Consider the following 27868-nt stretch of genomic DNA (forward strand, 5'->3'; position numbering starts at 1 on the left):
CACTGTGGGCTTCCCTGGGCTTCAGAGACACAGGGTACGTATGAAGGTAACCGGGCCAGCTATAAAGCCAAACCAAAGATGAGCTGGGGGTCATCGATGACGTAACAAACGAGCAAGTAATTAAAGGCCCTTCTTCTTTCTCTGTTGCCAGATTAACATTTTGATGGTGTCTCTTTGTCTTGTGGTAACTTGCAAAAAGGATGGTACTTGTTGACTCCAATCCGTGCTTTTCTTTTCTTTCTCTTTTGCCCTACCGCTCTTTTTTTCACATCCGCATGATTGGCAAGACGCCTACCTCGTTTCCGTGTCATTATTTCGTGAGTGAAAATTTCCGAACAGCATTGAGACTTCCTTTCGATGCGATAAAAATTAAGTGTCTCGAGACAGTTAAATACTTAGTATACATTTTCTGCTTTCCCGTAAATAAGCAACTTATATTCATTAGGGAAAAATTAGTTACGAATAATCAGCTACAGCAACAAAAATATTCGATTTTCAACTTTATTCTAAACCAACTAATTCGGGAAAACGTATTTTTTCACTGTTTCTATTGGGTTATCTACGTACACAGAAAAGCGCAAAAAGACTATAATAACAAGCCCATTTAGTTGAAAAGAGATATAATAATAACAATAATTCATTTTCCAATTCCACAGTTTTCAATGTTTATTTATTAAGTTTTAGTTGCAGTGAACAAATAAAGTTGCAAGAAGAACCAGCTCAAGTATTTAAAAGTGTAAAAATGAAAAGTTCAGTTGTAAAACTTGTCATACAATCAAGCGTTATAGCTCGCGTTATAGAATTTGTCGATAAATTTGTTTAGTCGTTTAGCCTAAGAATTCCTGCTGTTTTTTTCTCTCTCTCTCTCTCTCAAAAATTAGTGAATAACAGCTAGTTAGTATAGTACTTTTTAATTTTTGAAGTTTATTGAAAGGCAGAAATATGAGAAAAACCAATGAAACATTCATCATGTAATCTACGGTTACCGAGTCGTAAGGATTAATAATATGTTACGTACGAGTTTGCAAAGGCTTCGATTTACGAACCGAGAGGTTTCGTAAGAAGCCTTTTCGAACGAGCTTCGTATACTACTTTTCCGCCGGAGAACCCAAAATCAAGCGGCAAAGGTGCTATTTTGAGTTTAAAAGGTGGAAAAACTTGTATCTGCTAATTTTCAGGGTGAGTAAGTTTTAGAGACAACACGTTTTTTTTTCTCTCTCTCCAAAAAATGAGTTGTCTCCTCGTTTGGCGCAGAAATAAATTATCGTGCCCCCCCCCCTCCTTTTTTCGATCGGCCAACGACAAATTTCGCTTAAACATTTGCGTGTATACGAAATAAGCAAATTTGTATGCTATAACAACCGAATTAGGTGTATTTGTATTTGTTGGTGGTACTACTGCTAGTCTATCGAAACGTGGTGAGTAACAAAGAATTTTTGGACGTCAATCAAAGTGAAGATGAGGACCCAAAATTTTATCGTGCCAAATTTCTTGGAGCCAGCCCACCGAGTGGCCCTATAAATAATTCTTGCGCCGAGTAGGATAACTCGATCATCATTTGTTTAACCAATGAGTTGCAAATTAGTAACCACTAGCCACAGCAACGACTTGATAATACGCATAGCGAGAAGATGCCGAGTGGATGCTGCTGTTTACGGGGGGGAAAAAGCAACGGCAGTTGACTCGGGAGCCAGTTTAAGTATGTGCGCGAGTAACGCAGAGACATCGCGAGAGAAAACGGTTTCTCAAAAAAGTTTTAACGAGCAGAGCGGTACCCCCTAGACGACGACGATGCCGCACAAGTTAGGTACTCGGTCGTGGTGGTGGGAAGAGCTCGAGTACGTACGAAGCTCAGGACCGCAAGCGTTTTTTCCTCTGTGCCCTAAAGTACTTATACAATCCCTCAATCTCTTTTTTTTTTTTTTTTTTCGCTTCGAGCTAAACAGGTGGAGAAGAAGAAAACGAGCCGTAGGTAAGGGTTTGGTAATATTCGCGCCCGAACCAACTCGTTACTACTTTTGCACTTTTCTCGTGTCTCCTTTGAATTTTTATCTAGTCAGGGGTCTTGGAGAAAAAAAAAAAATTTGTACGAAAGAGAGCGCAAAGCTCGAGAAGATGGAAAAAAAAGTTTTTAGCGCTTGTAATGCCGATGTAAACAATGAAAATCGAGAAATTGCATTTGCAAGCGTGTGTGCAGCAATTTTCTCTCTTTGACCTTACCCGTATTGCGGCGAGTACGAAAGAACGCGCGTGCCCTTCTTCCGTTTCATTTCTTACCTTATTCTCTTTCGTCGTTGCCACCATCTTGCTCATCACCTCATTATCCGTGTGTGGTAAAAAAAAGTATGATCCATAATTTTTTCATCGTTATTAATACAATCAATGAAAAAATCGGTAGTGAAACAATTAGCGCACGCACAGGTATGCATGTGTCATAACATACGCGAAGGTAACGTGTCTGTGACTTTTTTTCCATGCCACGAGTTAAGCATCCCCCGCGCCCTTCGTTGTGTGCTTTATCCTGTAAGGGCACTGCGACCTGAAGTACAATGCAGTCCGCGCACGCACTATTTTAGCCCCATTCTCTAGAACAGGTAAGAGTGCTGTTACGGTGGGGATGAAAGTTATTTCAAACAAAGCATAAATTCGTGAAAATTCGTCGAGCGTCGAGTTTATTTACAGAAAGATGAAAACGAGCGGCCTCGAAAATAGCATCTCGAAAGTAGTGGTAGAAGAAGAAGAAGAGCGGCTCAGCGACGTGCCCCCCCCCCCCCCCCACGTACGCGCGAGCTATACCTATGTACGTACGCGGGAACAGTTGCAGCAAAAGCAAGGGAAAAGTGAAAAGCCGAGCAATTACCAAAACATCAGAAGTAATTGTCGGAAAGGTGACAGGATTAATTGGAGCGAAACCGAGCGAAACAACTGGCGATGCGATGAATTCGTTATTTTTCGAGGGCACCCAATCTCAGGCCTGCGTCCCCCTTGCCGGTGGGATGGCGAAAAAGAAAGAATAAAAAATAGAGAGGTCGGTTGTGCGTACCATAACCTCCAGAGGGTACAATTTTTTTCAAAAATTTAAAGATAACATCCATGAAGCCGGTACTGCACGAGTATAACATACACACAAGTACATATATTGATTTCACGAGGGCGTATACGTCACCGCGGGGCCGATAATCGGTACGAATATAAACACTCATAATGATCCGCCCACACAGATAGCGTTCAACGTTACACGCGTGTCCCTTTCGCACAATGTTCAGAATTCAAGCTCGCCTCGACTACTCCAAAAAAGGCGTATCACGCGAGATAACGCATCCTCCTTACAACATAATCAACATGACTCCACCCTGTTATTAAAAATGTACATTTTTTTCATGGTCGGACGGCAAATTTTTTTTTTCCTCTGCTGGTAGTGGAAGGACGAAAATTACGTTCGTCAGTCCAATGTTTCAAGCAGTCTTGAGCTATGGCTATTTGGATTGAATATTCTGGATAATCTGTTAGCCGCAAAATCACCCATCTCCGATATGAATTATATCACACGCAACCTATTTTCACCCAAGATTTCTTTTTGAAAGCAACTAATTATTTTGGTGATTGGTTCAACAAAATTCTTAGTTAATAACAGTTGACACTTGTAGAAATCATCAAGGCAAACGAAAGTGTTGTAAAAGCATTAAGGTATTTTAGAAGTGATAGGGTAGTCGAAACGACGGTCAACGTTAAGAAATCTCGTTCGAGTTGAATTAAGAGTATAACCGCTTATTATTAACTCAAATGTGCTATTTCATAAGTAGAGGTTATCAGTGAGATTGGAAAACAAATATACGAATATTTGAATCATTACAATTTATATTTTTATATAAAGTCAATTGTAGTCAATTACTGATTCTAAACTTCATGGGTACTAACGAACCATACTTGAAAATATCGATTCATTAAGCTTGGATTAGTGGGTATACATGGAATACATTACCATTTTTAACGAAAAGCTGATGGTTACTATTTGTGCGCCTTAACAAAGTTGAAAATGAAGTTTTAAAAATGACAATAAATGTTTCATTATTCGAGGTGATACTCGTAGGTCAGGTTTTAGTATGCGTTATTGCCGTATGATGCTTTTTCAAAATGCTTTATTTTTGCGTAAGTGGATTTTTAAAAATTTAATTTGGTCGAAATGAATGGCACGTACCCCGATATACGTTTGTGCTTAATAACGCAACTTTCTCAGGTTACTTGTAACGTTGTGTCGGTGAAATTGGAAGAGATTGGTCTTGGTCCGCTGCGAGGGAAGAAAAAAAAGTAAATAAATAAAAAAAAAAAAAAAAAAAAAAAAAACAGGGTAAGTAACAGCAAGCTATTTTAAACATGAGAATCTCCCGGTTAGCAGAAGAGGCGAACGTTGAAAAAATACGATACTTGGTAATGACGATGATAACAATAATTTTACGGGAAAAAAAAGAGACGGGTTCATTGTTGACGAAGCGTCAGCCATAATTTATCTTTGTGAACGACGCCACCTAACACTCAGTCGATCTACAGCTACACCTACTCGGGATGATTTATTTTCATGTAGGTACAGAGCTTTCGTCATAACTAAACGATACACTTGAACACACGTAGTGGAAAACGTTCAGACTTGGGCACGGATGATTTTCAATTGTCTTGAAATATGATTTTTTTATTAAAAATGTAATAAGTACATTATGTTTGTGCTAAAAAATTTTTTCATTACCTCTTAAAAGATGGTACGTGACAAAGTTTTTTTCAGCTAAAACAATTTATTACAAGTTGAAAGACAAAAGAATTAAAACAAAATATAGCCAATATTCAATTGCATATAGTAAAGTACTGAATAAAAAAAAAATTTGTTCAGTAAAAACAGTGCACTTTATACATTAAAATACATTGTAGAGTGGTTAATTGATTAAAATAAAATTATTTCCAAAATTTTTCTCGCTCAAACGAGTGGGTACCAGTACAGCATGTAGAGGGACAAGGGGGAAAAAAAGAGATTGCCCCAGAGGAGGAAGGAACAATCTTTTCGTGGAAATAACATAAAAAAGAGAGGCCGTTGTTTGACGAGCACGCGCGCAAAGCTCCAGGGAAAAATTTAATACAAACCTACTTCAAGCCCTGAATAATCAACTCGCCCATTAAAAAATTAAGGAGCGAAGCGAACAGGTCGGGTTCATCGCGGGTAATGATCGCACAGGTGCAGGCAGAGTTCGCGCAACGCGTGGCACTCATCATCGTATTACTGTTTCTCACGAGTGGGGCGACGGCTTCGCTGTAACTTTTGGGTTATACCAATTTGCTTTTACTATGTAAATTGTGTATTAGCGTTAAAGAACCCTGAAAAATATATTGTTAACTGATATAAAACATGTTGAAAAATGTATGACGGGTGTTGGTGTCGAACTGCATAATTAACATCTTTTCCATTTTTTTTTTTTTTTTTTTTTTTTTTTTTTTATATGGAAGGGGAGAGGCGAGGTAGAGCCAAGTACAATAAAAATTAATTTTTTTATTATTATTCCGCTATCCAGCCTTTAACAATATATTTCACTTTTCACTGTTACAGCTTGGGTATTTTCAACGGCTTTTTATACGGAAGGATCGATGGAGGTTTCTTTTTTTTTTATTTTTATCTTTTTGAGGCCAGAGCGGACTGGCGCAAGTTGCTTTGCATCATTATACATTATAAATATCAGTAATCCGTGTTTTCCAGTTTTAACCCTGGCAAAGCATGATAGAAAAAATCCCCAAACTTTGGAGATAAAATAAAAACGTGCAATGAAATTTGGATTGTAAATAATTGCCGGAACAGCGAAAAACAGATCAACATGATGACAGCTCGTGTTACTACAATCAGGGTCAATAAACAGATGATAGTAAGGTACTCGTGGGCGGTGTAGGGTACGCCAAAAGAGCCAGGCTAAAGAAAAGTCCAAAGGAGGTGTTGCACTTTGAGGAGCGAGGAGCACTCTAGCGTAGATAAATTCGTCTCGAAGCTCACAACTGCGTCACGATTGCGCGGTATAAGTAGCACGTAGGTGTACAAGTGCATTCGTTGTGGTACCGGCGGCAGCTCGGGTTATCATCCGGGAAAGGGGGTACACGACTGTTGAAATCCAACGGCAACACCGAGCGGCGATGGAAGCGGTAACGCGTAGAACGGGCAGGACGCAAGCGCTTTCGCGCCACTGCCATGCTCCGTAGCAATCCCTAGGAGGATGGGAGGGAGGAGCAGCCAGAAACGAGTAGAGGATGCTCAATGGAAACAGCTATGCACAACTCGTCCGGATAACGCCTCCAAAACTAAAATGAAATGTTTTGGCTGCCGGCAAGAGAAGATACATATAAATCATACCCGTGTATGTATGTATGTATGTATGTATGTATGTATGTATTTATGCATACATGCATCTAGGGTAGGTATGTACGTATGTATCTATGTGTTGTAAGCAGCCTGTATTACGATGATTGTTCTCGTGGGTCCGCAAAAAATTTTCAAAGTGAATGTGATGGGAGAAGGAGGAGCAGGCGCGCTCCTTCTGTGAAACTTGGAAATCTTCAGAAATGGATTCTAGAGGAATTTAGACGGTGTCGAGGAGATAAACAGTTGTTCAACCTGCTCTGTAGGCACTTTTAGTGTTCAGATTGTGACAAAAAGAATTTTAGAGCACAAAACACGCAGTCAACTTATTTGTTGCCGCAAATTTAAATTTAGAGACTTTTAAAACTATGTTATATCATTTCCCGAGGTGAACAGAAATGCGGAATTACAAACATTATTCTAAACTATTTACCACGCATATTTGTAAATAATTAATAAAACTTTGCTGCTCAATATTTTTTCCCCATTTACGGTCCATCGTAATAATCAACGAATTTCGAAAAAAAAGGTGATGCTTGATTAAACAAAATAACAATGGAGCACAATTGTTTTTCGCTAATCAACAAGTATGAAATAGTAAAAGAACGAGAAAGGAGAACCCTGTGTCCCATGGAGACGCCTGTTTTGCACACAGTAAGGACATCAAGAGTACGAGTACACAGACCAAACAACTCGTGACTAGAAAAATTGTGTAGAGTTTGTGGCATTGACAGCTAAGGAAAAACTGAGCACTAGTTTGAAAATAAAGTTTTCTTTAGTTACCGTTGCGGGTCCACTCAAGATGAAAATTTTTATAATCATTATTGTGTTGGTCAACAGTAAAAAATAATTTAAAAAAGATTTTATGATTTTACCATCGAACAAGAGCAATCTAAAGTGCGATAGCGCACACAGCAACCCTTCCCCCCCCCCTCCCCAACGCCAAGTCATCATTCCACGGTCCCTTAACTTCACTCGAGGGGCTGCGCACTCTTCAAGTCCCAAGTCTTTTTTCGTGACTTGTGCAGTCTTTTTTTTACGATAATTGCAAGAGTGCACAGACCCTCGACTTTACTAGCTCGCACGTAGCTATAATCACATCAGATCTAAAGACAAATATACAAAAAGTCGAAAAATAGGTTCGCTTTTTCAAGCTGACTGTTGCAAGTGGTAAGTTGATTTAAACCAGCAAAACCCGTGACTGCAGGACTGGAATACGTCGGGAATAACAATAACAACAACAACAATAATAATAATATTGTATTGTGTATGCGTACCAGCGAGCTAGCAAGTTGGGCTACCAATAACCTACGCACTGTTACATATATATATATGTACGTACACCCAACATGTTTATACATATACTTCTACAATACCTTACATACATGTGGAGTAGGTGCGGAGTACTATAGGGATGAGCGAAGAGTATAATTATTATACCTATCCTAACGCATCCAGAGGAGAAACATGTGTTCGGCTTGTATCTCCGCGGCGGCTTACGTACCTATACATGTATATCATGTAAATGTATATATATATATACAGCAGCAGTAGCAGCAGCGTTGACTAAGGTTTCTACGAGTAATGTAGAGGTATAGGTACAGATGCGCGGTGCGAGTGCACTGCTGCTGCGAATAGAAGGACACTCCATTTCGCTCCCTTGCTCCCATCCGCGCCCTGATGCACGGTAAATATTTCATGCAGCTGCGCAAGAGATTAAGCGCGACTTAAGCGGATTAAGAGAAAAGAGCCCGCGAGCGTACCAGCAGCCAAGTGCAATAAAAAGAGGGGGAAGCACAACCTCCCCGAGACTTTTGCAGCCTACGCGACTCATCGATATTTTAAATCTTCTTTCGTCCCGAGCTGTTCTTCTAGTGCCTCGTTTCACTCTCTAAACTTACGGGTACTCACTACTTACACTCATCCATACGCAAAGCATACATCATTCCGTTCTTCGGTTCCCCTTGTTAATAAATTACATTCGAAATATCACCTGACAACCTGACTCATCGTCTGACAACCAAAAGTACCGAATAAACGATACACATCATCATGTATATGCAACAATAATAATTGTATCAACACTCCTCACGAGCTATACAATGTTATTTATCCTTTGGTACGGAGAAACTGTCCCGCGAGACTTTAAATTACACGGCACAGCCAATGCACACGTAAAAAACAATCACAACGCGCAAAGAGTGCATGGCCGATTTTCAAAAATTTTAATCGGCAAGTGGCCTAAGGGCAGCTTGTTGCGATGAAGAACAGCAAAAACTAGAGCGTGAAGGTTGATAACGATCGAGAAACTGCAGGTACCACTAGCCTTACCACGGACGTGGCACTATACTTACGGCATTTCGAGCAGGCGCAGTGCCACGAGCGAGCACGTCAGGTATCAACTGTACTTATATAGGTCAAATCGGCATCGGTATTGAGCCACCATTCGATTGACCAGAAAAGTAAGTAAAATTGAAAAACTTGAAGCAACCACTTTGACTTCAATGTACCCATATTATGTATACGTATCACAACAAATGCCGAACCGAGAGAGAGAGAAAGAGAAAGCTCGTTGCTCAATTGACCTGTACTAATACGTAAAACTGCATTTTGACGCACGAATCTTTGTATGGTTAATAGAAGCAGATCGAGGAAGTGGCAAAGTTCTGATCATTTGGATGAAGATTTCGAATAAGGTATTGTAGTTACATAATGTGACACAAAGGCCGCAACGACGGAAGCCAATGAAAATCGATCCGGGGATGCAATACTTGGGTATTTTGTTATATTACGTTGTAGTCTTCGTGTACCTAAAATCAAAAATAATCATCAGCACTATAACCAAGGGAGGGGAAAAAAACAAGAGAAAAGGAAAGAAAACGCGAGTTTTATATATTAAGTAACGGAAATCTACAACAACACATGCAGGCATGGTATTCATTGCTCCAGTCTTCGAAGTATGTATGTTTGAGTGTAGACTGCAGCTATGATAGCTGTACGCGATGTCTGTATGTACAAAACAACAGTTGGCCCATTGCATTCGGGCAGGGAACGTCAAGACTCGTGCTAGATGGTTTCCGCATGATCCGGACACTCCCCCCCGCCCTCCTTTCGTTGCCCCATTCCGATAAAACTGTCGCCCCATGGCAAGGGGATCCGCGAAATTTACGGCCCATAGTCGCCGGTGGTGCCTCTACCCCTACTAACTATGCACGCGAGGACTGTGCTGGTGAAGATAGAACGATCGGCCAATACCCAGAGAGGTCAGGTTAGAGGTGATCGGCAAAGTTCTAATGAGATTTCGACAAATTTCCGATATAAATGGATTTTGAAAAAAAAAGAATTTTGTACGTTTAGCCTAATAACAATCATGCAAATATTTAAAATCATGTCGCATACATCGAAAGTATTCCAATCGCCACGTTTTTTAATACATTATACAAAATAAAAACTCCACAATTCGTGAAAAAAAAAAAAAAAAAAAGTTGTAATAATACATATATATGTATATATATTTATTACCAAAAAAAGTTTAGATTTATGTAACATTGGCCTCTTTTAGTTAAGATAAGTAACCGGGGAAATGAGATTTATGTAAGGGTACATAAGTATATATAATGCGACTCGAAAGACATACACCAATCTTGCATCTTAAGGATTGGCTATATATTGGTGATTGGTATAGGTAATTAATATGCACGAGGTTGATAGTCGCAATGATCATGTATTATACCAACGCAACCATATGAATGTGTTGTACAATGCTAGCCATAACATATAGTTGTATTGTGTGGTCACATTAGCAGCAGACGAGCGACTTTTGGCAGGAGCGCCGGTAAGTTTGGGCGACGGACGGGCCTGAGCTAGCACCCCCGAAGTGAAAAGCTAATTAAGCAATTTGCGAGAGCTTAGCCCTTGGCTACTCTTTCTAATGTTCTCGTCGGCACTATCCCGTAGAGTCGTCTCTTCCATCAATCCGAACGAGCACCGTGGACTCGGATTTTCCTTAAAAGTGAACACATTTGCGCTCGGGGGAGGCGCTATTAAACTCTAGTTAGCCGTTGATCTGGAAAACTATCCTCCCCGAGATTTATAATCTTAATTCAAGTGAAGAGAAAGAGCCAACGCACTAGCATGCTTTTCCATTAGTAATTCGGTGTGCACGTAAGTGCGAGTATTAATCGAGACGGACGTTTTTCTTTGAAAGTTTATACCTTTGTACAAATACTCAGCGGGTCGAGCTACTAAATACTATTGTGTAGGATCATCATGTTACCATGTACAATGCAATAGACTAGCTGCGGATGAAAGGAGCTGTAACTACAGTGCATACCTACGTTATGTTGCCTTCAATGAAATTCCAGCCCCAGCATAATTTCGCATTTTTATCATTAATCGTTACAATATGGTAATAGTAAATGTTGCTATACTCCGTACCAACAGAGGTTTCGGTTGCTTCTCCCTTTTTGGCAGTTTTCTCGGGTTGAGGGTATAATTATATTACTTACTATGGGCCGCAATGCAGACGAAACAGCCTCTAATCTTTAACCTTCGCATGGGTAATAGCTACACTGACAACATGGTACAATGTTAGTTTTACTCGACGAGATTTTTCAAATAGGACTAAAGTTCATTCCTGCTGTACTTACTTATTTATACGTTTTTCGGTCGAAACTTGAGCACAAACCCCCGTTGTACAAAGTAATACTGTATTTCACCAAGACCACGAGTGTAGCATTGACGATTCTTGATAACTTTTGTTTACGACATCCCCAAATCAATGAAACGAGCGGATGAAGAAATGATGTTCGAAAGCATAACATGACACACTCGCACGCACATTTACACATATTGAAAACCTTTCGAACGAACAAGATATATTGTCACCGTTCAATTCTTACGAATAAAATATCATCGTATCGAACAGTATTGAATAAAAAGTGAATAATCATACAAGTAATTTAAGAAAAAACAACGAAAACAAGAGAAAGAAAGATACTTGGTATAGGAGGCAGTATTATCGTACAAAAGATGAGCTGACTTTAGAAAGCAAGTGAAATGACCAGCTTGTTGACGCACTTTTCTTTCCATGTCTAGTTTGGGGCACTCATTAGCATGCTAATTAGGTGTACAATTAACCCGAGGCTTTTTTTTCTTCTTTTTCGTGAGCAAAAAGTCACTAATCTAGAAAAATAAAGTTAAAAAAAAAGAAAAAAAAAAAAGGCAGTCAGTAGGAGCAATGTATGCTGCATCCACGAGCTACAACACAGCAAGTTTACTTCTATCTAAACTCAACGCGAGGCTGACGACTGGCGAAAAAAAAAAAAAAAAAAAAAAAAGCACGCAACATCAACAGACGCGCTCGTAAATAGCTTTTGACGTCCCTCGGGCTGCAACAAAATATAATCTTTCTCTTGCCGAGATCAACCATAGCTGTCGCGACATCAAACGTGAGCATAATATACGCCTCTGTTCTCTCCGTTTGATGGATGCCAGCTTCTGGCGTACGCACTCAGTTTTCTAAATAGTCATCCTAATGATTTTCGTGGCGTTCTACTTATGGCCACGTTTTGTGAATAATTAATATATATATATATATATATATATATATATATATATATATATATATGCCGCGTGCCAAGAGTCTAAAAAAAGTTGACTTTCTTTTAAAGGATCACTCGCTACGAAAGCTCACGCAATGGCGTGGTCCAGCACATATTCTTGACTACCAATCACGTGCCATTAATAATATACAAACCATGCTGCTCTTGTGCATTGTTTTCCTCAAACAACATTGAAATGGAGAGATACAAAATTGTGTGTGTGATTGAAAAAAAAAAAAAAAAAAAAAAACTCGCGTATAGTCGATTTGAAATGAAACAATTGGGCGAAAAAATCATAAAATACGTGCCTCCGAGCTATAGATGTTTGTGGACAACCCGAGCCGAGCATAAATATAGGTGTAGTAGGTAGCCAGCCACTTCGTATGCCACGATAACGAAATGTAATTTCGTTTTCTGACTCATTGTCGGCTTTAAATCGATATACCGAGCGTAAGCGTGTCCCCGATAGGAGCAGCAGGCAAGAGCCTGATTCGCCAAGCGTACGTGCTACTGCGTAGTATTAGTACTGGTACAATGCTCGTGCAAGTATGTGTCAACTCGAGAGGCATAATCCCTCCTTCATCAAACAGAAAGCGTCCGTATTATATAATAGACCTAGAGCTGCCTTGGGTGATGTACGAGAGCCAAGAGAGCCAGCCAGACAGCAGCCGCGAGCACGAGGGTAGTTATAATCAAATTGCTACAATAAACTCGTGCTAACTCTCGACGCTTATCATTTGCAAAAAAATCCGATTTCACAAATATTTTGTCATTATCAACAGCAAAGTAACTAAAGTGTGTTATTTGTTACACGGAGCTCGTGCCAAGCTACACGTGATGGATGATATTCGGCAAGGCATCGGCGTACGTCTTATTTTTCGTTGAAAGTTAATTATCATCTACTTACGGAAACTATTGCTATCAGCAGAGGTACCGCACGACATGCACGGGCGCACTCGCCTAACTTGATGAAATTTACTCTTTGGTCGTTGTTTGCAAGTTATGGCGATATATAAGTGGCAAATACATGGAAGGGTACACACATGCACACGCTAAGAGAGAGAGAGAGATGACATTACAGATGTAGAAATATTTACGAGCACACCCGGTTCCTTAGCGAGTACTCAAGGAGGCTCTCAATTTACAGGCACTTGTATAGCAGTCCGATATATTTTCTAGCTCCAAGTGTATCATCACACCTCCCTCCCTTTCGTTCTTTTATCATATTTCTCTTTAATTTCCACCCGTGCCTGTACGTCGAAGCGTCGGGGTGCGAGGAGGGGGACTACTGTGTCTCATTTAACGAGCAAGGAGGAACGCGTTATTCGAGTACTTATCTTCGCGATTCCCTTACTCTAGCAGTTGCTTCCCCGGTGGGATAATTTTAATGCACTGTCGTGGTGTTGAAAAATGCGCGATTACGAAAGCATGAAATTCTGGAGGAACGTCAAAACAAATACCCACATGTGCATTATCTATCGGCAGGGACACCGTCAACACGCAACAATAAGGGGGGTATAGAGAGACAAGTGCATTGTACCTCCCCCCCCCCCCCCGAGTCAAGATCAAGAACATTTTTTATTCGCTTTGTGTTAATTATTGATTAAACCTCATGCGGGACAACACCATTAACAATAACAGTTTCTCTGCTGTACCTGTTTGTGCAACGCGTCGAGTGTCTTGTATACGTAGAACGAGCCACGTCATAGCAATTATAAGTCTCGTTGGCCAATTCATGCGCTGTTGCACCAGCCACTCGTGTTCTCAAACGTCGAGAGGCTCTCGGCGATAAGTTAAGTAATTTTGATAATGTATATTATATACACCGTCGTGTCACTGTCGATGAATACACCTGCAAGTGCTCCTATTGCGGCGACAATTAAAAATCACAAAACAGTGGTTAATTGACCGTTTTCTCTGTGCTTTTTTAACCAGTTGAAAGTTTTGTTGTTGTTGTTGTTGTTGTTGTTGTTGTTAATCATAGTCCGAAAGTACAGCACGTCAGTGTCGAGTCATGTGGTGATGGATACACCGTGTGCTCGGGTCTTTTTTGTATATATACGTACCACGATAGCATAATCCAACGACAGACAGCGAATGACAAATGTTGGTCCGATGTGCGTCCCGCGAGGCTCTCAGCGTGTACTTGGACACGTCACGCGGTTGTCCTCCCTGACGTTGGATGCACTCGAGTGTGGCCGGCTCCGGCTCGACGACCCCACTACTGTACCACCGAAACACAATGACTTTCGTACGTCCGTTCTTCCACCCCCCGCTTCCGACGAGTCGGAAAAAACCGCGCACGTCCACGTGATGATGGATCGTACTCGAGAGACTCGGCCAGCAGCTCAAGACGGCTTATCCGCACACACCCTACGAGAGCAAATGAGCGTGTATGCACGGCCAACGCGAGCCAACGTGTAAACAGAGAGGTGTAGGGGTTGGTGTGCAATTATGATGTTATTAACGCAAGTGCAGGGGGCCGATGGCGCGCGACCTCGCGACGGCTTGTCGTCGACTGGCGTCGGTCTCGAAGCCGCCGAGCGCGGGAGCGTCGCGGTCGGTCCGATATTAAGTATACGTGACGCTATACTACCACCTACCACTACCGTACCATATATATATATATATATATGTATGTATACACGTGTACACTGCTCCTCTGCTGCCGCTTGGCCCCCCTGCAGCTTGCGTGTCAGGGCTCGAGAGCGCCTGCTCGCCGCGCGCCGTCCCCACCACCGCCGCCGCCGCCACCTCGCCACCGTTAGCTACACGACACGGTGGCGTATATATATGTGCGTACCTGTACCCTATGTGTATGTATATTTATACCTTGCAGAGCGACCGGCGACAACGACGGGCTCCTTTCTCCCCTCCAAGTTTTTCAACCCTTACTCATGTGTTGTGGTGTCCACCATACGATGCGCACACGTCACACGTGTCTTACTACCTCGAGCTTGATTTTTTTTTTTTTTTTTTGTGAGTCGAGATAATGATGTCAAAGAAGAACATCATTAGATTATTGTCGCAGTATCGATGAAAACTTTCAGTCTAGATTTGAAATGGCTAGTAGGTATACCACACACGACATTTTTTACGACTCGAGCGATAAATTTTGTATAAGTATTCGTGTGACAATTTTCGATTGTCAGTGTAAGTAATTATTGAACTGTGCACAGCTCGTTCAATACCTAGCTGGCAAATCTCACAAATTTTCTTGAAGCCTTTATACTTCGAGATTACAATATTATGCAAAACTTGCACCGAATGTGGACCACAAAGAAGTTGCACAACAAGCTGTATGATATGTGAACGCAATAGATAATAATGACAATAAAATTATGCTCCACTAATTGTGGTACGGAGTATTATCGTATTTTTTATAAGTATGGTATACACAACGTGGGCTACATTGAATTTTCGACAAAGAATCAATACAAGTATTTTCATCATCATCATCATTTCAGGGACTAACGGCATTAATGAATTCAACTGTTGAGTAAATCGACGCCAACAGAGCTTTTGCAAATGTCATTTAAAGTCGCGAGAACATGAGCTCTCTTCCTTTCCCTTCCAGCGGAGAAACGAGCGAAAATTATGTCAAACGATAAACTCCCGAAAAATGATATTAAATATTGAAAGTATTTGATGGAAAGATCAGCTCTTTAGCAATAATGTGAAATACCTAGATGTCAAATGATTAAGAGGCATCAGTCAGCGAGCTTGCCATCAATAAATCTTTTTTATTATTTCCGCGACTCTGTTGCCCGTCTGGTGCATGCGTAGGTATAGGAAGGGATGAAAAAATGCAGAATCATAGCCTTTTGGCTGCACGGCTAGCGTACTTGATTCAAAAATGATCCGAGTGATGCTGGTATCGCTGTCGTGTTTTCTCACAAAAGCGCGGAAAGGAGAGATCGACTAGCCGTTAAGAAGAAAACCGACAGCAGAGGGGCAACACATAATATTACACGAATTCAGTGAGCTCAATGAGACTAGTGAGAGTATAGGGGTGTACCAGAGCGTTTTCTCGTCCTTCCCGTTTAATTGGCACTTGCCGGAAGAGCCACTCAAATTTCTCCAAGAACCGCGAGGCCGGGGAGCGGAGGGAAGGGCTAAACAGTGCAGCTTTAACGGAAAGCAGAAATGTTGCATGCCCCACCTTGTTGTTTCATCTCGGTTATTTATATTAATAATAATAATAATAATAATGTACAATACAATATGATACATGGGGTTATTGTTTACAATACGCTTCTTATTATTTTAATGAATTAATTTTCAAATGTATTACCTTCTCGTTTCGTTTTTCGTGTAGTAATACAACGGAGTCCCTCCGACCCCATCGCTTGCACTGTTTTTGATTTCCCGTTTTCGCTGTACACGCCCAGGGCAAGCCAAACGTAGATTCAACGGAGAATTCTAGGGGAGTCTTTTCCTCCAAGGATAAACTTTTACCATCAGGGCAAAGTGTATAACCACGTCTGGAATAAACATGTGACGAAACTTTCGAGCTTATACATAGCCGAGATTGAAGCCCACGTCGTCCTACTTGCCCAGTCGCTCCTTAGTCAGGCAATTTGTTAATATCATTTATGAGAAATTCAACCCACGCACCACGAACTTTTCCTTCCAACTCACTGCCAAGTCAATTAAAGCGGTAAACGGATTGTTATCGTACCTAATAATTAGCTCTACTCATGGATCCCGGCTGTCAGTTGCAGTATTTGCATTCGAGTGGACTCGTTAAGTTTGACAAAAAGTAGAAACAACATCCCTCTACGCTACTTTAGTCCCAATGCACGTAGCGCTTTTTTTTTTTTTTTTTTTTTTTTTTCAATTTTACTTTGATTTTGCATTGGCACAAATAATCATCACGCTGGAAAGAGCATAACAATGTGATCTCGGGTCTCAAGTGCTAAATTCAATATTTGTGCATTTCAATTGAGTAACCACACATTGGCAATACGATGCATCGCATTTCCAAATCCCGGGCATATTTTTCATATACTATGTATGTACACGTTGTCACCCAAGAATTTCAAATCTTAAATACACTTAATCAGCGGTGAAAGTCCCTAGACGACGACGGAGGGGAATGACACAAGGTTACCCCACGAGTAAACCAATTTCATGTTTTTCTTTTCTTTTAATTTAGTTGTACGTTAAAGATTACATTCGACTCTTTTTCTTCCCGCTAGTTAATTGACAACTAAATTGTGTACTTCAATTACAAAAGTCTTTGTTGGTCGACTCTGCGTAGGGGAAAAAAAAAAAAAAAAAAAAATGATCGCAACAAAGAAGAAAGGTAACTGAAAAAATAGAAGTTCACCCCGACGAGACGAAAAAAAGAAAGGAAAGGGATGAGCTAATTAATGGGCTCGTAAGTTTGAAAGGCAAGTAGAACGACGAAAGGCGCTGGTGCTACTGGTTCTCTGAAAGTTGCGCTCCAATTTTTCGTCCCGTACCATTTGACTCTCTCTTTATTTTCTGTTATTCGTCTATCGAACGATAAAAAAGAAGTAGAAGGAGGAAATTTCGCGCGCCCTGTCGATTTCTCGCTTCTCACAAAGCCCATTTGACAAAAGAGCACTAAAGTCGCGGCCTCTTCCTCCTCCCTGCCTCTGACAGTAGTGCGACGACGCTTTTGTTTCCCCATACTCGGGATACATACAGACCTACCCAATGCACATATTGCTTCAGTAGTCGCATGTGGCAAAATGCTTGGTTTCGTATCCCTTTCGCTCTCTCCGCACGTAATTTGAACAAAGCCTTTCGTTCCCTCTCTCTTTGTTCTCAATAATATTTTATTTATTCAACGCAACCCCCTTTGAAAACAAAATTTGGTCAACGACCGCTCATCACTTTGTGCTTGGAAATATTGCAAACAACAAAAATTTATTTCGTTTCTCAAAATTGCAAAATTCATTGAAAATATAGGACAGCATATCCATGAAGATCGCGGAACAGAAATTTAAAATGTAATATGTTTATACAAATTATACGAAATCATGAGGAAAAAAAACAACAAAAAAACAAAAACGTAATGCGTATTGCAGTTTAAAGAAGACACACTGGTATTTGAAGCCTTTTTATCGAATGTATAATTATTAAATATGTAAGTTTAGAATAATATGTTTCACATTGTTCACATAGGTAAGGAGATGGATAGCCACATCTATTATAATATAATTATGCCCCTCGACCCGAACAACCAAAATTAATAATACCAAAGTTGTACGTATATTATATGCATGAATAGTAAGTAAAATTTCGCGATTATGTGTACGTGTTCTGCTGCTGCTAATATGATACCGATGCTCCATCACCGCCTGCCATTTTTTAATATTCAAAACGTCATTTGTGATCTGTGTTTGAGAAAACGAGCATCGGATAAAAAATGCCAACACACAACGGATAGCGAATGCAGTGCATGTACATGTATAGGTACAGAATTGCCAGCAGCAGAGCGCATTTTAATGACCGCTATGGTTGCAGCTGCCAATGCTCGGACTACTGCTTTTTGCCGCATCGCCTCGCTGCTGCTATGTTTTTTTTGTTGTTGTTGTTCTTGTTTGCGAAAGCTTTCACGCGCCGACATCCGAGTGCGGACCGCGCAACAGCAGCGACACGTGTGAGCTTCCATTGCAACTGATATCGTTGACGTTGACCGTCGCTTCGATTTCTTTTCTTTGTATTTTTGTTTTCTTTTTTGCCATATTTCCTATTCATTTATTTTGCGTGGAAATCGTTGTGCGAGCTACATGTTTTTCAACCATTTGCCTTAATCAGTAGAGGGATCATTTACAGTGACGGTTCCTCCAACATGAGTTCTTTTCAATAATCATTAGGCGCAAAAAAATACATTTTACGTTCCGTAGATGCGGGCGTGCGCAAGAGAGTATAATAATACACATAGGTAAGATAAGTAATTGGCAATTTTTTTTTTTTTTTTTCTGTTAAATTAATTTAACTGAAGGTACAATATTCAGTTATAGTAAATATTATTGCAAATTTATATATAAAAAAAAAAAAAAAAAAAAAAAAAAAAAAAAAAAAAAAAAAACACGTCACGAGCGAATTAAAAATGACTCGTAATTAAATATGGAATAAGGTAAAAATCAATTGATGGATCGCATGACAATTGACAAGTTTCATCTCGCCATTAGATAAGGTAAATTTAGTCGTTAGAAGCCAATGAGGGGATGCAACCAGATATTTCTATGATGTATAGATAATGATGACAGGGGCATAAAAAAGAAGAGTAAAGTTATCTGTCGGCGTTATTAAAACTATTTATAATCGGAGAGGCCACACCATTCAGCGGTGAGCATAACTTTCCGTCCTTTAATTAAAGCGCCAAATGAAGCAACCGCAAAGCAGAAATAATGTTTGATGGGTAAAGAATAAGGAAAAAAAAAAAAAAAAAATCTACCAAGTCAACCAACCATAGCTAACTGGTATATAACACGGTAGGTAGGTAGCTTTAAACTGTTAGTTTTACGAGCTCTAATTAAATTCTGCTTGGCTCCTTCCTCGGTTGTAAGTATCAGTCGAGGCCCGGCTCCGTATCCTACAAACACTGTTAAATTCAAAAAGGGAACAACACACCAGCACCAGTCCGGCAACTGGTGTAGCGTAAAATTCTATAAAATAAGTCAAGACCGGGGAGGAAGGGTGGAAAAAGGAGAGCGTTGCAGGCTGAGCGGATGGGGGTGGAGTATTTACAGTGCTTTAGGTATATACATACCTCAGCAAAGAAAATGATGAAAAAAAAAAAAAAGAAAACCTATCGGAAAGGTATCACCAAGGAACGCGTGATAGAGGGAAGCGCACGCACGCACGCGTTGCTCCTCGTAATAAAGATATCGATCGGCGTCCCTTCACAGTGACCAATTCCCATACACCACAACAACGGATAGTAGAAGGGAGGAGAAGGAGCGAGGAGGAAACAAGTGGGATATGGCAGGCAGCTCCGATAGCGAAAGGGGTAAGCAATATAAATCGCATCTAGACTCCCCCGCTTTCGTTGTTGCCATGTATTATTATTATTATTCACACAGGCTCATTTGTAGGAGCCAGCAGTCTACATGTCTGTATGTGTGTGGGTGAACCTACGTACACAAGGGGGTATGTCGGTATATAAGGCAAGAATTCAATAAGTGGGAATACCTTTGCTCACCCTGTACTTCCTCCCTTCCCCCCCCCACCCCCAATACACACGTGTAGCTTTTAGAACTGGCTGTCACAATCGCTACACGCGTAGTGTTGTACGTGTCGAGGGCAGTTAACTTGACAACTTGGGCCTGATGCTTGTATTCACCCATATCATTTACCACCCAAATATCAGTACAAAACCTTCTTTCTCCCGTGGCTACCAGGCAAATCGCCATTCTATCCCATTTAAGGTAAACGCCCCTACTATGGCAACAATTTTACTCATATACTGGCTTCTTTATTTTTTTTTGTTCAAGTATGAGCATAAATGGTAGAAATTTCGATTCTCACCGGTGCGCTACTACTTAACATGGTTATTTAAATTTTTAGTATAATTTTAAATTACAAAATTATTATTTTTCATATAAATACTATAAAGCCAAAATATATCGAACTATGGAACACTGTACCTATTGTTTCATAATTATGCCCCTATTCTGAAACAGTATTAAAAACATAGCTGTAGTATAGTACTTTAAAAAATATTTAAATGACTTTGCTTGAATAACACTATTTTTATGCATTCAACAACGAACAATTCCAAGTTTATTAGTCCATTAGAGTAATATTAATCACTCATTGAAGTTTGTACCATAATGCGTACCATTCAATTATGTTTTATTTTGTCCCTATTTATGAAACATTCTTTAAAATTGGTAGTTTTATTATACATATCACTTCTTAATCTTTTACGTTCACAAGTATACATAAAATGCCAAACTAGAACAATAGTATTATGAACTGAATCGTACGACAAATACATTATAATGTTCAATAAATAGGGGCGTTTACCTTACCAGACATGACTTTAGAATTAAAGCTTTTGTTCCGATACTTGGTTTTATTTGCGAGGGGTCAGCGTGTCTGCACAAGTAAATTAATAAATATATTATTTGCAGCTCTGCACTGCGCGAGTTCACGTTACATTACATTTAAAATAAAGATATCTCATTCAGTACTTGCTCGCAATCAAACGCTTATCGACCATCATCTTTTTTTTTTCACCGAAAAATTTTGACGTTGATTCCATTGCTTTTGGCGTATCACATCACGTTGATCATAAAAGTTTACTTGGCGAAAGAAAACATTATTAACGAATACGAACGTCATTCGATGAAAGATTTTTTCTTCATCTAAAGAAAGAAAGAAAGAAAGAAATAAATAAATAAATGAACGTGCTGATGTACCTATATGATATAAATGGATCAATAAGTAATTAAAAATTGGAACACAATATTATGTGTGCGGCAATAATGAGAGGCTCGAAATCAAGTGGATGGAGGAAAAAAAAAAAAAAAAAAAAAAAGATGGTGATTGATCGGAGCAGCGATATTGTTATCATCGCGGTCAGAGTGTGGGTCCGATGTTGTCGAATACAAATAAGGGGCGGAGAAAAAAGAAAGAGCAGAAGTGCGGATGGAATAGTATCGATCAATCTATTAGCAAAGCGGCAAGAGTGAACGGGTAATTACCGATATCTGCGGCCTCATCTAAGATCAACGAACGAGCAGCTCCCTTGGGTGGGCAGAGGGCAGAGATAAGAAGAGAGAACGAAGGGAAGCTATCCGCTGTATTCTTCAGCAGCGCGTCTTTTCTTGAACAAGCGAATCCTAATATCCCCGAGAGAGAGGGAGCAGCCAAATTAGTATTTAATAGCAAAAGTTTAGTTTGGCCAGAACAGCTTCGGGACGTGATCTCTTTTCCCGTAAGTGCAGCGAATGCGGCAAGCGTATGATTGAGAAAAAAAAAAAAAAAAAAAAAAAAGTACGATGCGAATTCCCATCTGAGAAGTTGCGTGCTGGTATTTAACTGTAAGCAATACTTAATGCACGAAAGTATAGATGTGTGGGGCAATCGCGTCGAAGACGAGAAATAAGGGAGAGAGAGAGAAAATTGTTTAGAGCTTATTTAAAAGCAGCAGCTGCATGTGCCAGAAACGGAAAAAAGATTTTTGACAGTCGTGTTTAAAAACTGTGGTACACGCAAATTCACACCCACAATGCATTTGTTAAGCAACAATTTGTGCAAACAATCGACACAATGTACGTTTACGAGTGTGTATATGTATATAATGTATATATATATAAGTTGATCGGACTAGTACTTGGAGGGTGCTTGATTAAAACTCGTAAAATGACGTATAAGTTTAAATAATCCGGAAGTTAGTATTGGCAAAGGGAAATCAAAATTTAGCCTTGTATCCCGAGTGGCTCGGTTGAGGTAAAAACGGCCGGGCGGCGGTGGAGGAGGAGGGTGTCAAGAGAGCAGCAGCAACAACTCCCGAAGCAATCAGGAGGGGAGCGGAGCACGATGAGAGGAGGGAGAAAAGGGCCTTTGAAGAGCTGCGATTATTCATTATCTAGAAAAAGCAGGCGGTAGCAGCAGCAGCAGACGCTACCGCTGTCACGGCCTTCGAATTTCCCACGAGGACCATAGATTCCCTAGGCACGGCACATTTCGCGATTCGATGAATCTATCCATACGTGTGTACCCTACGTTACTTTAGACACCGGCATCTTTCTCTCTTTCCCTTTTTGCTCGAGGCATCTATAGCGCATTAAACTGGCACCACTACTTGCCCACAACCGTATTTAAATAATACCCACTGCGGAAACATAATGGGAAAATTTGAAGAGCCAGTGCTCGGTGCAGCTCCATATCTATCAATAACATTGAAAGATAATTATTTTGTGCTGTCGAGTTTTTGGAGGACTGGTTTGAGGGGCCGGCTGCCGATGATGAGCCGTTTTGGAAAAACCCGAGAGACTCACATTGCGTGGCGATGATGCCTATAGATTAAGAAGCGCCCTACACAACTTACCAACAACCACTGCGCTACAGCGCGAGCAGTGAAAATGAGAGGATATCCCTCTCGTTCATGCGTACAGTTTTTTTCTTTCTTATGACGTGACAAGAAAAAAAAAAAAAAAAAAAAAATTTACGTAGAATGTTCAAGGTAAAAAAAGCTCATACGACCCGACCATACTAAATGTTACGTGCATTGCATTCTCCCATACAGTCACGGGCATTCCAAGTAAGGAGACAATAAGCAGTGATTGAATATGTTTGTAAGTAGATATTATGTAAAAGCCATATTTGTAACTTTATGAAATTAAAAAAAAAAAAAAAAAAAAAAAAAAAAAAAAAAAAAAAAAAAAAAAAAAGAAAGAAGTAAATAATAATATTAATATTAACTATTGTTCCGTAATGACGGATTTTTCCGTAGAATTTACAGGAGAAGCAGTTGGAGAAACCGGGAGAAACTATGAATTTAAGCCAAAAGAAAGCCCATAATTTTTTTTTCATTTTCTTGCAGTATGCAAATATTACGCTTGATGTAACATTTTATCCCAGTGGTAACTAGAAGAACGGTAAAATATAATAAATAACCCATCAGTGCTGAGCAAAATAAATTAAAGTAAAAACAAAGAGGTGAAGGAAAGTGGCGCTCGGTACATGCACGATACAAGTCCAAACGCCTTATTTCCAGCTGTTCGCGCTGGCCAGAAATGGATAGAGGAAAATTGGGGCAAGAAAAATACTTATAAGTACGTCTATACCAAGTTTGTTCCGTAAAATTCATTGCCGCATGTATTTATACCTATAGGTAGAGCAAAGCGCCCCGAACTGCTTACTGCACCGTTACTATACTTACGCGCCCAGCGGTGGAGCGTTCTTATCGATTTTCCCCGGTACTTATACCTACCTACAAATCCAACTTCAGGTGACATTAGTCACTCGTAGTTACCACTGCTGGCACACGCTTTCTCCCCGCTTATATGTATGAAATATTGTAGAATATATATATATATATATATATATATATATATATATATATATATATATATGTGTAGCATCGAGCATACCATGAGAACAAAGCGAGGAAAACTGCCATGTAAGACTGTCCATGTATTGCCGTGTGCTATCGCTTTTGTACAGCGAATAAGCAGCGTGTGTATACATACATATGGTGGACTTTGAGCCCTAAATAATGCATACTCTTGGAGAGCCTAAATACTTAGGTAAGCAACTTGGAAACGCAACTCACCATCGCAACTTTTTTGACTTATACTCGTCCGCTCGCAAACGTGAATGAACGCACACACTTACTTATGATGTACAATTTAACGTAGAAAATATAAATATTATGTAGGCAACCAACTGTCTCCAATTCATCTCGATTTATCTGTCGATTATGTTTAAACGTTAGATATTATAGGTACAATTATACTGCTGCTTATCAAAGTAAACTAGACAATAATATTATATTGTGAAATTCAAAGACTAGTTTACGTTTTAAAAGTTTGACTCTCAAATCTTTCGGATTTAGAGTGAGATTTCGAAGTGCGTAGTCCGACCTGGTGAGGAAAGATGTACCTATTACTCGGCTGGTGCGGCATCAATAACCCTTTATGAGAGGGTGTACCTAATCATTATTGCAATGAAGTAGCAGGTGGTCCGGACAACTGCTGCTTAACTACACACAGGCAGGTACATGCATACATGAATACACTCACGGCGACTCGAACAGTGTTTTAACCCAACGAGTTTCTCGAGCACTTGATTTGTCGTGCCTCTGTGGTTTACTACTAATATACTTCGCTTGGTTTGGGTCCCATCTCCCGGAACAACAACCTCCTGGCCGTGTATACATAACCCATGCACTGCATACACTGCACATAGGTAGTAGAGTACACCCACGTGCCTCATACGAATCGGGTTAATGGAGCTTAATTTCATGCAATGATCCATCTTCAAGATTAGTACATTGCCATTGCACTTGGGCATATTGTTCATCATGTAAGTTGTTGTAAAGCATATTAATTTATTACACGTATGTTCAACAATAGGCTGAAATAAGGGAAAGTTTTGATGATTAAAACAACGACTGGTTGTTGAATACTCGTGATACAATCGACACATACATATTCCAATTATAGCAACAACTGTCCCTTTCGAGCGAGCGCACGGTTAAAATGAATTAAAATTTTTACCCAATATCATCTACTAGAGCTATCCTTGACTTACACGTAATGCATACACAACAGACTGCGCGCGGACACCATATATCTATACACAGAGACTGGAGGGATGGATATAATAGGTATAGTTGGGTTAGGTTGAAAGGACCGATCGTGCCCTTGGAGCGCGTGTCAGAGATCAAGATGAGGCACAAGGAGAAGAAAAGAAGGGAGTTGGAGTAATAATAATTATCCAGGGCTGACGTGCGCCTGGGCAGGGATTGCTGTATGGGTGTGTGCGCGCCTAACTAGAGCGTCACGAATAAAAGGCAAGGACGAGCGGGTAACATTGCAGGGTAGGCGTTTCTCTCTCATTAGGTGCCTACAGCCTGGCTGATACCATTACGGGGCGGTCCTACCCTCTTTCTCGCGGGGATGGTAACTGCGTGCACGGGCACACGTACGCTGCACGAGAAAATTGCTGCTGGTGTCCGAAGCGAGGGAAGCGAGGGGTAGGAACAGCGAGAGCGCGAGAGAGTGGTGAGACTGGCAAAACGTAACGAGCGTAGCTAACGAGCAGATTTTATAGCCAGATGGAGGTGATCGCGATTGATGTGCCACTCTAGCCATCAGCCCATAGGATATAGATACCCATGACTTTTCTCTCTCTCTCTCTCTCTTGCTCTTTTACTTGGTACTTTGGGCTGGCTTTTGTCTCACAGTTGTTACTATTTTGGCCACCAACCAAAAAAAAAAAAATCGCCTCCGTACACAAATATAATAGAGCGCCCTAATCTTCCCATTGCTCGGCGGGATTGGCACTTGGATGGCTGGCCATTCAAAGAATTGTCTTTTTGCCTTTGCCGTTGAGGGCCAATTAACTGCTTTACTCTCTCTATCGTTGCGGACAATGTGATCGGGAGGTGTGGATGAGTAAGTCCTGGTTGTTTACTCGCTATGCGCAGAACTTGTAAGATTTAAAAAAAAAAAATCACTGCTATTTGGAAAAGCGATAATTACGCAGTAACTAAGCATAACAAAAAAAACGGATACCATTGTTTGCGACCACTTGATGCACTGCATCTAGGAAAATACTGCAACGCAAACTTCATTTTGCAATACTTATTTTATTTATGTGCATGATACTAGTAGGTACAGGATGCATCATCGAGATTCACCACATGCATGCATTAGCAACAGAAGAAAAGGAGGAGAGTTGAGAAACAATTTTTGCATCAAGGCTTTCCAAACCAGTGTTGGTTGCTGTTACAAGGGCAATCTTGCAGGACCAAAATCCAGCAGCCCTCCCCCGCCGCTGGCTCGGCTCTGCCTTTTATCGGGTCCACTCCGCCCGCCACCGCACAGTAAACTCGAGCTTTAATTACACCGGTGCGGTGGACGTGCGATGGATAACCCGCACGTGCAAGCTGCAGACAAACTCGCCCTGACTCTGGGACCCTGGCGCGTAAAAGCGCGAAATGGAGTTTCCATGGTCGGCCAACACATCGAAGGGAAAAAGCTCGTCTAAAACATCGGAATTAACACGCCGTAGATGATTATCCGATCTTTCTTTCCTTTCTCTTCTGTGTTTCTGGCTCCTTGTCGGTGGGCCATCGCGTGTGCGAAAACAAAGGACGCGAGCTCATGCATCATTTTACAAAGACGATTTAAAAGAAATAATAAATACATAAATTATCACTTATTACATAGAGCAACCTTTTTTTGCTTTCATTTCTTCAACGTACCATAGTTTCTTGAAGAAAAAGTAGCTCTTTCACCGCGGCATATTTTCGCTCGTTCCTACAACCACGTTGTAACAAGAATATGGTTCTGGACGTTATTGTTTAACAGCTCTACGCCTTACGATAATACTGGGCTCTATTGCTTTGGGAGGAAAGACATTCGATCGGAAAAGTACTATCTACAGTATACCACGATTCGAACCCTTACGAACAAAACAAACGCTCAAGCTCCCATGAACGTAATAAACGATGACCACAAGTAAAAAGAAAAAAAGAAAAGAAACCTTTATGTATGCAAAATTATTTAATAACTTGAAAAATGTTTTTTTTTTTCACAAGTGCGTGCCCCTCTCCCTCCCCATCAGTGAGCATATACATGAAAGCTTGGGACACTGGTTTTAAAATTGGATTAACATAATTTTATTTATAACATTAATGGTCAACAATAGTTTTTCGCGTAGGAATTGCGAATCGAGCCAAAAGTGAATTTTAATATGGCTGCGCTTTAATAATGTCATAATCGTTTTGGAGGGGCCTTGACTTTCTTATTGGCTGCACTAAAAGAATTTACGTACATAAACGTACAGTTCGAGAAAAAATTGGAAAAGAGAGAGAGAGAGAGAGAGAGCAGGACAGTTGTTGATCGAAAAGAGAAGAATTATACAAACGAAACTAGACGTATAACAACGTCTAGGAGAGGGGGGTGGGTGCAGGGATTCAATAGATCCATCACACTCTTTTTCTGGTCACGTATCTATCGGCCAAGTTACGCGAGCATAACGAGGCCCGCTGGGACGACAGCAACTAATAAAAGTGTGCTTGCATTCGATAAAGACCCGAAAGCCCACATGCTAGTGACTAGTGGGCTACATTGAAATCAAGACACGATCAATCATGCTTGCAAGAGTTATTGGCTTAAAAATGGTAGAGTGTGCACAAGATGATGGATAATGTTTTGAG

General features: G+C 40.4%; 1 protein-coding gene across 12 annotated transcripts in view; it reads right to left on the reverse strand.

Moving 5' to 3' along the window:
- Nucleotides 1-27868, reverse strand: part of LOC106643102 (CUGBP Elav-like family member 1) — a 218151-nt gene that overhangs the window by 184613 nt on the left and 5670 nt on the right. For 10 of the 12 annotated variants that reach the window (XM_089598193.1, XM_089598198.1, XM_089598222.1 and 7 more), the window contains exon 1: nucleotides 13644-13950. The exons of 1 other annotated variant lie outside the window; for it this stretch is intronic. The gene's annotated coding sequence lies outside the window, so the exon portion shown is untranslated. Of the gene's footprint in view, nucleotides 1-13643; nucleotides 13951-14054; nucleotides 14466-27868 lie in introns of those variants that run through there. One more of the 12 variants, XM_089598165.1, reaches the window with a different exon arrangement.

Source organism: Copidosoma floridanum, unplaced genomic scaffold (genome assembly GCF_036245765.1).
Source record: "Copidosoma floridanum isolate Cflo_tuat_1 unplaced genomic scaffold, Cflo_Japanese_pri ptg000001l, whole genome shotgun sequence".
In the NCBI taxonomy this organism is placed as follows: Eukaryota; Metazoa; Arthropoda; class Insecta; order Hymenoptera; family Encyrtidae; genus Copidosoma; species Copidosoma floridanum.